The sequence below is a fragment of the Terrapene carolina genome, unplaced genomic scaffold, assembly GCF_002925995.2.
Source record: "Terrapene carolina triunguis isolate 2854851 unplaced genomic scaffold, T_m_triunguis-2.0 Scaffold130, whole genome shotgun sequence".
Taxonomy (NCBI): Eukaryota; Metazoa; Chordata; order Testudines; family Emydidae; genus Terrapene; species Terrapene triunguis.
The window spans coordinates 2,725,250-2,735,349 of record NW_020664481.1 but is presented as its reverse complement, the minus strand read 5'-3'; the positions used below and the strand labels follow the sequence as shown (position 1 = coordinate 2,735,349).

The window sequence follows — 10,100 nt, the reverse complement described above, 5'->3', positions numbered from 1 at the left end:
AAGGTAACTATTCATAAGTGTAGGCCCTAGTTCGCATTCTATGGGTTTTTTTTTGTATTGTAACCATTTGTTTCCACCAGTCTCTCTTGTTTCTAGATGAAGCTCTATTCCTTCTTAAATAAACCTACTTTTGTTTTATTATGAGTGCTCACAAGTGCTGGGCATTATATAGGAGCTGTGATCTAAGGTAAAACTAGTAACTGGGGTACACTGCTCCTTGCGGGGCAGAGGATCTGGGCTTTCTCTGAGTAATCGGTGTCAGGGGCTGGATATCACAGAAGAAAGGGACTTGGGGATTGGGCTGCACCGCTTGTTAACTTGCATTTCCCAGAGGAGAGTGCTTGAGTGGCTAACAGGCTGGGGGTATAGGGAGCAGATACCCAGTCACCACGGGCAAGCCTACTCACAGTCCAGGATACCCCGAGAACTGTCACGGCCTCCACCCAGCGCCAGTATCTCTCAATCCTGGCCGACAAGAGTTCCACTATTCCAGTTCTGCTCTCCTCACTCCTCTGCCAATCTACATCAAACAGGCCCACAGCACCTCTACTCTTCAGGTCCGCCCCCATCCCCAGTCTAAGTCAATGTACCTTTATCTTGACCTTCAGCCCTTCTGCTACGTCCATAGTGGATCCCTGCTGAGCAGAGAATGCCAGCTCTGTGATAGTTTTTGCAATGAGGAGAGGAGATTCAGGCCCTGATCCTGCAAACAAAAAACCATGTTTGACTTCAATGGGTCTGCTCACATCAGCAAATTATGCATGGGCTTGTGTGTTTATAGGAATATTCACTTTAAATCTCAGTTCCCCCTTTGAGGTGAAAGGCAGGTATGTACTGACTCCGCTGGGCCATGTATTTTCCCCAAATGTTTGGGAGTGTCCCCCTGCTGCAATGAAAGCATCTGCAGAGACCTGACCGCTCTCTGAACATCCATCCAGAGAAAAAATATTTGGGAAGAATGTACAGCTTGGATTCGTGACAGCTTCTGAACTGTAGCTCAAACTTGCCACCTGGTGGCAGACTCCATGAACAGAATATTTTGCTCTCTCATGGCCATGGCCCCATGAGATGATGTGCCGTTTTAAAAAGAAACTTTTAAAGAACCATCTGTGCTTCCCATAGCCTACGGAATGCCTCACCCCATTTCTACACAGAGCCCTGTTCTTCCAACAAGGGCAGAGACTGAGGGAATGACTGGGCAGATCTCATGAGACTTAAAGGCTGTCTCCTATTTTACAGCAGCAGTCGCGTATTTGGGCAAGAGATGGACAATCATTGAAACAGATCCCTAATTCCTTTCAAGGGTTTCATCAACCAGTGTGGAATATACAAGTCTACCTCTGAGTCTTGGCTGCTGAGACTGTTAATTACGCTGTGAATAGCCCTGGAAATCCAGGAAGAGTGACAAATTAGACAAAGCTTGTTTGCAATTTACAAATAAATACCTAAAAATCTGAAACAATTGAAAAAAAGCCTTTAAAACAATGATCAATATCATGATGGAACTTGGGTGGGAATTAGCTTCCGGCACTGGGACAAAAGACTATCTTAAGAAGACACTCTCCTCCTACAGTCCTAGGACCAGGCCATATTGGAAAGTTTAAATCCAAGCTGCTTTTTGAGGTTATCCAAATGTGCATGTGTGTGTGGGGGGGGGAGGGGAATAAAATCAAAACATGGTGACTGACATCATTAGGTTTTACACTTGCATTTTTTTACAGTTGGAACAGAGACAAAAAACACCTCTCCCCTCCCCACCACACACTTTGCAAAAGATGATGATACAAAAATGTACTAGGAAAGGCCCTGATCCTGCAAGGACTTATTTTATGCACCTGCAGTTTTAGGAGCCTGATCACCGTGCATAAAAGTAAGCACATGCATAAGTCTTTGCAGGACCGGAGCCAAAAGTAGTTTTGAAGAACAGAAAATTATAAACAGTATTGTCAACCAGACTGTCACGTTTTATAGGGCAAGTTCTGTGTTTCTAGCTTGCTCACCACTGACACATCCTGACAGAACACTTGGGCTGCAGAAACGATCCGTGTGACATGATGTTTTTCATGACAACGCAACATTCCATTCAACATCCCCTTTCAGCGCTGCACCACCTTGCTTCAGTACAGCACCTCCAACTTACAAAGTGGTTTCAAAGAGACATTGCATGTGACTCTGGAACTTTCGCATGTGCCATCGGAACATTCCGAAGCGGCAATTGTCACTTTGTGGTGGGCTTGACATGACATCATCATGCGTTGTGGCGCTGACGTCATATTTTGATATGACGTCATCAGCCTGTTGTGTCGACATCATATTCTGATCTGACGCCATCACTTTCTGACGCAGCGAGTTCATGTGTCAGAATGACATCATCGACGCTGAATGCTTTGCCGCCATTGCCCTGCCAGGATGCCCATGCCATATATTGGCACTTCAGTGGCTTGTAGTCGTGACACCATAGTCTGGCTAAATAGGGGAGCTGAGCCCTCTCTAAGCCCCAGCTCTTGAGGGGCGCCCGTGAAGGAAAGAGAACTACAATTCCCAGGAGGCAGTGCCGTAGTGTCTCATACGGCGCATGCGTGCCTTCCTCGCGTGCGCTCGGCTTCCCCCCCCGCTGTCTCGCCAAGCCCCGCCCCGCGTTCCCAGCTTCCGCTGCCGCCGCAGCACGTAGCGAGCGAGGGGAGAGGCCGGGTTTCCGATTCCGGCCAGCCTCGCTCTGGTCCCTGCGGCTGGCTGCCGAGCCTTGTGCCTCCGCCATATTGTCTGTGTGAGGCCGGTGGGGCGGGAGGCCAGCGCGGCGGTCGCTTCAGGTACCGGCGGGCGGGGCGGACCCGACCCCTCCTCCCGGGGCCCGGCGGGGCGGGGACCACCCCCGAGGCAGGGAGGGGACGGGGAATGGGGGCCACGGCGGAGGGGTGTCCCCCCCCGAGCCCTGAGAGGGGAGGGGGCGCCCCTGGAGAGGAGGGGCCTGGCAGGGGGGTGCCCTGAGGGGAGGCTCATCCTCCTTCCCGGCCTCGGGGTGTAACTCTGCAGCGGAGGGGCCTACCCCCTGCCCGGCCCCGCTAGGGGATAGGGGTGGGGGGGTGCCGGGGAGAGGGGCCCAGCCCCTTCCCAGCTCTGCCTGATGGGCGGGGGTGGGCCCCTTCTTCCTTCTGTCTGGGGGGAAGGAGTAGGGAGGGTCCCAGCCCCTCTCGGGTCTCTGCGGGGTGGAAGTGGGTGGGGGGGGGGTCTATATTCTCCTGGAGAAGAGGAGCCCCTTCCCATCCCAGCTCTGCTGGCAAGATATATACCCCCGGGAGAGATAGTATCTTCCCCACTCCCCTTATCACTTCGGGGGGGAGGGGGTGACTGTTCCCCTGACTGAGAGGATCTATCCTGCCCCACCACGATGAGGGGCGGGAAGAGGAAAGGTCCATCTCTGTCTAATGCTATCAGGGGAGTATATCCTCTCCCCATGTGAAATAGGATGTTTCTTCTTTTAGCTTCACTGGGAGGGCGCTCTTGCCCCTGAAGCTGTGGTTGGCCAGTCTTTTCACAGCTCTGTGGATGGCAGGGGTTTATGTCCTGAGGAAAGCTCCACTTATCACTGCTCTTCTCACCCCAGCTGAAAATTGGTTCAAAATACTTGTATTGGACTAGCAAGTTATATCACTATTGCTCAAGCATGTGATTTTTTTTTTTTAAGAGGACCAATTGGGTAAGAATGTTTAGGCCACATACATTTTTCTAGCCAGTCTTTCATTGGAAACAATGGGAGATTTATACAAAGACTGAGGATGGAGTATGCTTCTTATATGTTAGCTAAACTTTTAGGCCCCAATCTTGTTTCAAGGTCCAGTAGTGCAGTCCTCTGTGCCCATGTGGAGTCCCATTGACTGCAGTGGAACTCCGCAATGATGCAGGGCTTTGCACTGTTAGAACATGATGCAGGTTTGAGGAGCGCAAGAAAGTTACTGTTGTAATCCGCATCATTTAGTGGGGAGTAAGTGGTGGAGGGCACTGCTAGGACCACACTACTCCTGTTCTCTTTTGTTATGCTCGTTTCACATGTAGTTACCAGATTTGTTCACATAAATATGGTAACTGTGCAAGTTTGGTTCACAGCACTACCTAAATTATTTGGAAAAAGCGGCCCATAAAGTGTCATAATCAGGCTTAAGAGTCAACATCCCATTGAGATGACTGGGGGACAGTTCACACCTCTCCTAGAGTTGCTGTTTCAGGCTACTTGCAGACACCTGGAGACAACGCATCAGCTTTCCAGGTGTTTATACTCAGGCCTGGCCTAGACTAAAAAATTATATCGACCCAGCTACATTGCTCAATGGTGTGAAAAATTCACACCCCTGAGTGGCATAGTTAAGATGACCAAACCCTGGTGTACATAGTTCTAGGTGGATGGAAGAACTCTTCTCTCAGCCTAGCTCTCACTTCCCAGGGAGGTGGATTACTTGCGCCAACAGGGGAACCCCTCCCTTCACCGTAGGTAGTGTCTACACTGAAGCACTACAGTGACTCAGCTGCAGCTGTGCTGCTATAGCATTTCAAGTGTAGACAAGCCCTCAGTTCATGTTTAGAAGACTGTCTTTGTAGACATAGGTGCTAGAAATATACTCTTTTAAAAAAAAAAAAAAAAAAACACTTTAAATATGCAGAATCAGATATTCATGGGGCCATGTAATACCTGAGGCAGGCAAGATTTGCCCATGGGTTGCGTGTTTTGCTCCACTCGCTCAGACCATGGACATCTGTAATAGGTAGGTATCAAACATCTGTCCTGTATATATATCCCTCTTCTGTTGAGAGAGACTCATCTAACAGAGAGGCAAACTTCATTTCATAGTTATCTTGGGGGTAGATGGATCTGTGAGGAGGGTGGGTTTACATCCCCCTGTGGTGATGGAGGGCCTACCTGCTCCTTGGACAGTTAGGTGTCAACCTCTTCTCACACCTGTAGCAGAGAGGAATGTATTGCCTAAGGGGTGAGGGTGGATTTCTTCCCAGCTCTGAGGTGGGTATGTAGCCCGTTGAGGGGTGGAGGTCAGGGGGGGTCCGTTCCCTTGCAGCTCAGAGGTGGGGAGATAAGTAGAGTATGTTTGGGGTGGATATAGGTTTTGATATTTTCTACATATTAGTGGAAACTACATCCTCCAAAATCTTGGCATGGGGAGGTGCAAAGCTCTTGGGGTGCTGATAGTATAAACTTCTGTGTTTTTCTAAGTAGGATGTGTCCTCTGAAGAGGAATCACTTTCTTTCAAGTATAATCCCATAATGGAGTGGGTGGTTTGTGCTGGGATGGTATTAATCCTAAAAATGATTTGAGGGAGGTTATAAAGAGAATTCCAAAACAAGGGGGTGAATCTGCAGTGGGGGTGGGAATGTGTCCTGGCAATGGCTGTGGTAAAAAGAGGGGGGAATTTGACATCAGTGGAGAACCAGGTGATCTAGTACGGCCAGGATTAGATGTAGTAAACTGAAGGAAACTAGGTCCTGGATGGAGAAAGGGTGGTGAAATTGCTGATGTGGAGGGGAAGTATTTCGTGGAGAAACCAGAGAAATACATTTTGGTTGGGATGAAACATAAGGTAGAGGTTATATAATAAAAATGGGAGGAGTAGATCCTGGGGGAACATTGATGTGTGGAAAAGGGATTAGACCATTGGCAGTAGGTTGTGTGGTCAAAGTGGAGGAATTAGATTTTAGGAAGGAGCTGGGGCAGTGGAGATGAGGGCTGTAGTAGTGATGGGGAAGGGTTGCCACTTCATAGTCAGGAGGTGTGTGAGTTCAGAATGAAGATGAGCTCCTGGGGCTGGGGTGCAAGGAAAAATTGTAGTAAAGGTACTTTCTCAGGGTAGAAGAAGAAATTACTTTGAGTGTTAAGGATGTGATAGAGGGGGTTCACTGAGAGAAGGAGTGTGTTAACCAAATGAGGATGTGAAAGGAGTAAGAGTAGGTGACAGAGTGGAGGTGTGATTAGTTTTCATGTCTCATGTTATCTCTAGGGAGGCATGGGAATCTATTTCTGGGTTATCAAATGTGTCATTCTTTTTATCCAATGATAGTGAATTGCTTATATTAATGTGTGTCCCTTATGGGGCTCCTGGGGTGGGGTTGAGCTCTAGTGAGAAGTAACTCCTAGATTTTTAAGTCCAGAAAGGACCATTATGATCATCTAGTCTTATTACAATGATCATCTAGTTTTGATTACAAGGAAACTGCCTCCTATGAACTCCCTTGGTGCCAAATGCACCACACATAGTAGCCAAAACCGTGGTCTTCTTCCTTGATGACTTCTACAGTGTAGTTGTGAGTGGTTGGTACAAAATTCTTTAGCTTATATTGACAACTAATAGTGGGGATACGGTAGAACAAATTGAGTTTAATATAAAAAACAAGAGCCACTACTGATTATTTTAACTTTCATTCAACAAAAACCTTATTTGCCAAAATTTCCTTCCTTTTTTTTTTTTAATCTACCACAAGAGTGCCACAGATTTTAGAGTGGTAGTAGCCATCTTGGTACCAGGATGTGAGAGAAACAAGGTGAGTGAGGTAATATCTTTTATTGGACCAACTTCTGTGGCTGAAAGAAACAAGCTTTCGAGCTTACACAGAGCTCTTCTTTAGTCCTGAAAAAGATCACTGTATAAGCTCAAAAGTCTGTCTTTCAACAACAGAAGTTGATCCAATAAAACATACTACCTCACCCACCACGTTTCTCTCAGATTTTAGGTTCAGTTGGCTGTACAATATGGGAACCTTGACAAAAGGGAGTTCAACTTCCACTTCAGTGAAACGCCTAGGTGTTCAGAACAAGTTGACTTATGAGGTTGGTCATTGCTAACAGCAGTGTGATCTCCACTATAGTCTACATTTTTAGGGCATTTGGGTATGTCCCTCTTGACAGAGGCACATACGTTTTGTACTGTTTTCAGAATAAATGAACCTGAGGCAGTTGGATTCACTTACAGTTAGTAGGTATGATGAATGTTGCCAAGATGGAGGGCAGATTCTCCTTAGAACAGCAATTGACAGTTGTGATTTTTATTTTTAATATTTTGTATGCTAAGGATGGACTTCAGCATTCATATCCCTACCAAGTTGTAATGACTATTGAATACTGCTAGTCTTGTGTATTTAGTTGTCTTCAAAAGTGCTGGTATGAAATGCAGAATTATCATGTGACGCATTCCTTAGTGGGTATATTTCAATTGCCCCCTCTGTCTGAGAGCTGCCCTGTCTAACAATAATTTTTATACAGGGCAACCTTTCCTTATACTGTATTAGTAACACAATAGCTGACATTTAACAAACTCTGATTTATGCAGACCATGACTGTTTTTCTCCCCTTGTAGTATTTATATATAAACTACTCTGAAGTTCAAGTATCAGGTTTGTATGGGTGCAAGCTTTTTAGGGGAAAATATTTTTATGTATTGCATCTCCTGCTTTAGGATCTGGGAGTGGCACAGACTTTTCCTGCCTTAGTTTCTTTCCTGATGCTGCCTGAATGTTATTGAAAATGACCTGCCGTCACTTGTCTTGCAGTCCAGTTCTGTCAATTTCTGATGGTTACCACAAATTTTCTGTTGAACAAAGTTTACAAATGTTACCTGCTTGACAGGAACAGACAGCCATGAGGATTTCCTGAGGAGAAACTTCCAAATAGTGAGAACTTTTTCCTTGTGGTGGTGGTGGTATTTTCTGACTCTGCCAATACATGGGCTAGTTAAAAACTTTAAAAGCAAACAAAAAAAATAGTTAAAATAACTGTGGCTTTGCTGTGTGAACTCCAGAGAAAGCACTCTCCTTAAATAATCCATGAGGGAAGTCAGGTAGGAGATTGCATATCAGTGCTCTCTTAGTCTGTTTACTAATTAATGACAAGAAAAGCCCAGTTTCTAGGTAGGGTATAATTTTCCAGAACTCAACTGGATGGGAGCCCACTGTTAATCCAGTCTGAGATCAGTTTTAAAGTGAATATAGAACACAAGAACGGCCATACTGGGTTAGACCAAAAGTCCATCTAGCCCAGTATCCTGTCTTCCAACAGTGGCCAATGCCAGGTGCCCCAGAGGGAATGAACGGAACAGGTAATCATCAAGTGATCCATTCCCTGTCGCCCATTCAGAGCCTCTGGCAGATAGAGGCTAGGGACACCATCCCTGCCCATCCTGTTTAATAGCCATTAATAGACCTATCCTCAGTGAATTTATCTAGTTCTTTTTTGAACCTTGTTATAGTCTTGGCCTTCACAACATCCTCTGGCAAGGAGTTCCAGAGGCTGACTGTGCGTTATGTGAAGAAATACTTCCTTTTGTTTGTTTTAAATCTGCTGCCTATTAATTTCATTTGGTGACCCCTAGTTCTTGTGTTATGAGAAGGAGTAAATAACACTTCCTTATTTACTTTCTCCACACCAGTCATGATTTTATAGACCTCTCTCATATCCTCTCCCCTTCCTCCCCCCCACACCCCCTGTTGTCTCTTTTCCAAGCTGAAAAGTCCCAGTCTTATTAATCTTTTCTCATGCAGAAGCCGTTCCATACCCCTAATAATTTTTGTTGCCCTTTTCTGAACCTTTTCCAATTCCAATATGTTTGTTGAGATGGGGCAGCCACATCTGCATGCATATAGTGGTGCTGAAATCTCCCTTTCTGACTTGAAGGAGCAGTTATTTACTGTTGCCAAGTGGAGAAGTCCAGCAGCTACAAGCTTGATAAAGGGTTATAGTTTGGATATGGCTGGCCAAAGCCCCAGCAGAACAAGGTTTATATTTGGCAGACTGATGAGGAGAGAGAGATTGGCTTTGCATTGGAATTCTTGCAAGAGCTTTTGCTTTGGGTGGTGTCTATTACAAATTTGCAGAGGTATATGCTTTTTTTATGCGTTCCATGACTTTCAGCCTTTGGTGCATGACTTGCACCCTTCAGTTATCCTGTAATCTATGATATTCTAGTGGCACAGCACCAATTAGCACAATGTGGCATGTGTGGGGAAAAGGACACTAATGTGTACCACTGTCTTATACTAGATGTATTAGTTTGGCAACACTTGTTTACTCTGGTACGTTAATAAAGCTTTTAAAATTGGATTGAGTTTCTCTTCTGCCAGTCTCTTAGGTAACGTAGCACTAACGCCTGCCATACTTTGAGGATAACAGGGAACGACAGGATGAAAGCTCCTTCAGCCCAATTCAGAAGTGGGGATGAAAGAGCCTGTGCTTTAATGAGACTACTTGGGGTTGGACTTTTAGTTGTGATATAGATGCCACAATAGAACTTGGGAACCTGAGAGAATTCAGTAGACTTACTCTAGAACAGGTCCTAGAGTTTTTGGGTCTATGAAACAAAGCCAGACAGTTTTCCTTCCTCTAATGCAGTGATACTCAGATGGAGGCTCAGGAGCCACAAGCAGCTCTTTAATGTGTCTCCTGCGGCTCTTTGCAGCACTTGATATTAAAACACTGTGCGATTTAATTATTAACCAGTCAAGATGCTTTTATGATGTTAACCAATTGTAGAATACTTGGTCATTTTGCTGTGAGAATTATATAAATAAAATGGTAAATGAAACAATGAATTCACAGTACTGTGATTCTTCTGGGTAATGCTGATTACTAATTTGGTTCCTGAACCACTGAGGTTTGAGTATCACTGCTCTAATGTAACTGACTTCTGTGATCACACTACAATGCACAGAACTAGCCTTAATATTTAAGGGAGGATCAGTGAGACTTTTTTGGGGGTGGGGGAGAGCCCCCCAAAGTCAACAGACTACATAAAGTGTTTGTTGGGCATGGAGTGGGAGAGTGGAAGGAAACCTCCTGGCTACTAGCAGCCTCCTGTTGCAGGATGAGTTCCCAGTTGTTTGGGGCAGGTTGCGTATGTCACTGCCAATACTTACACAAGTTTTGCATGCGATAGTTGCCCAGATAAATTGGGGACCATTAGAGGGATCTGTGTGTATTCCTTTGAAATTTAGCCCTTATAAAGTTGTCTGCAAACATCAGCAGATTAATTGCCTCAGTGAGCACCCCTGTCAGATGGGTGTGGTACTTTCTCCATTTTACAGATGGCAGAACAAACTTTCCTGCCAT

General features: G+C 45.6%; 1 protein-coding gene across 1 annotated transcript in view; it reads left to right on the top strand.

Annotated features, from left to right (window-relative positions):
* The first annotated feature begins 2,722 nt into the window (after positions 1-2,722).
* Positions 2,723-10,100, top strand: part of CSNK2A1 (casein kinase 2 alpha 1) — a 35,884-nt gene continuing 28,506 nt past the window's right edge. The window contains exon 1 of the mRNA XM_024200916.2: positions 2,723-2,810. The gene's annotated coding sequence lies outside the window, so the exon portion shown is untranslated. The remainder of the gene's footprint in view (positions 2,811-10,100) is intronic.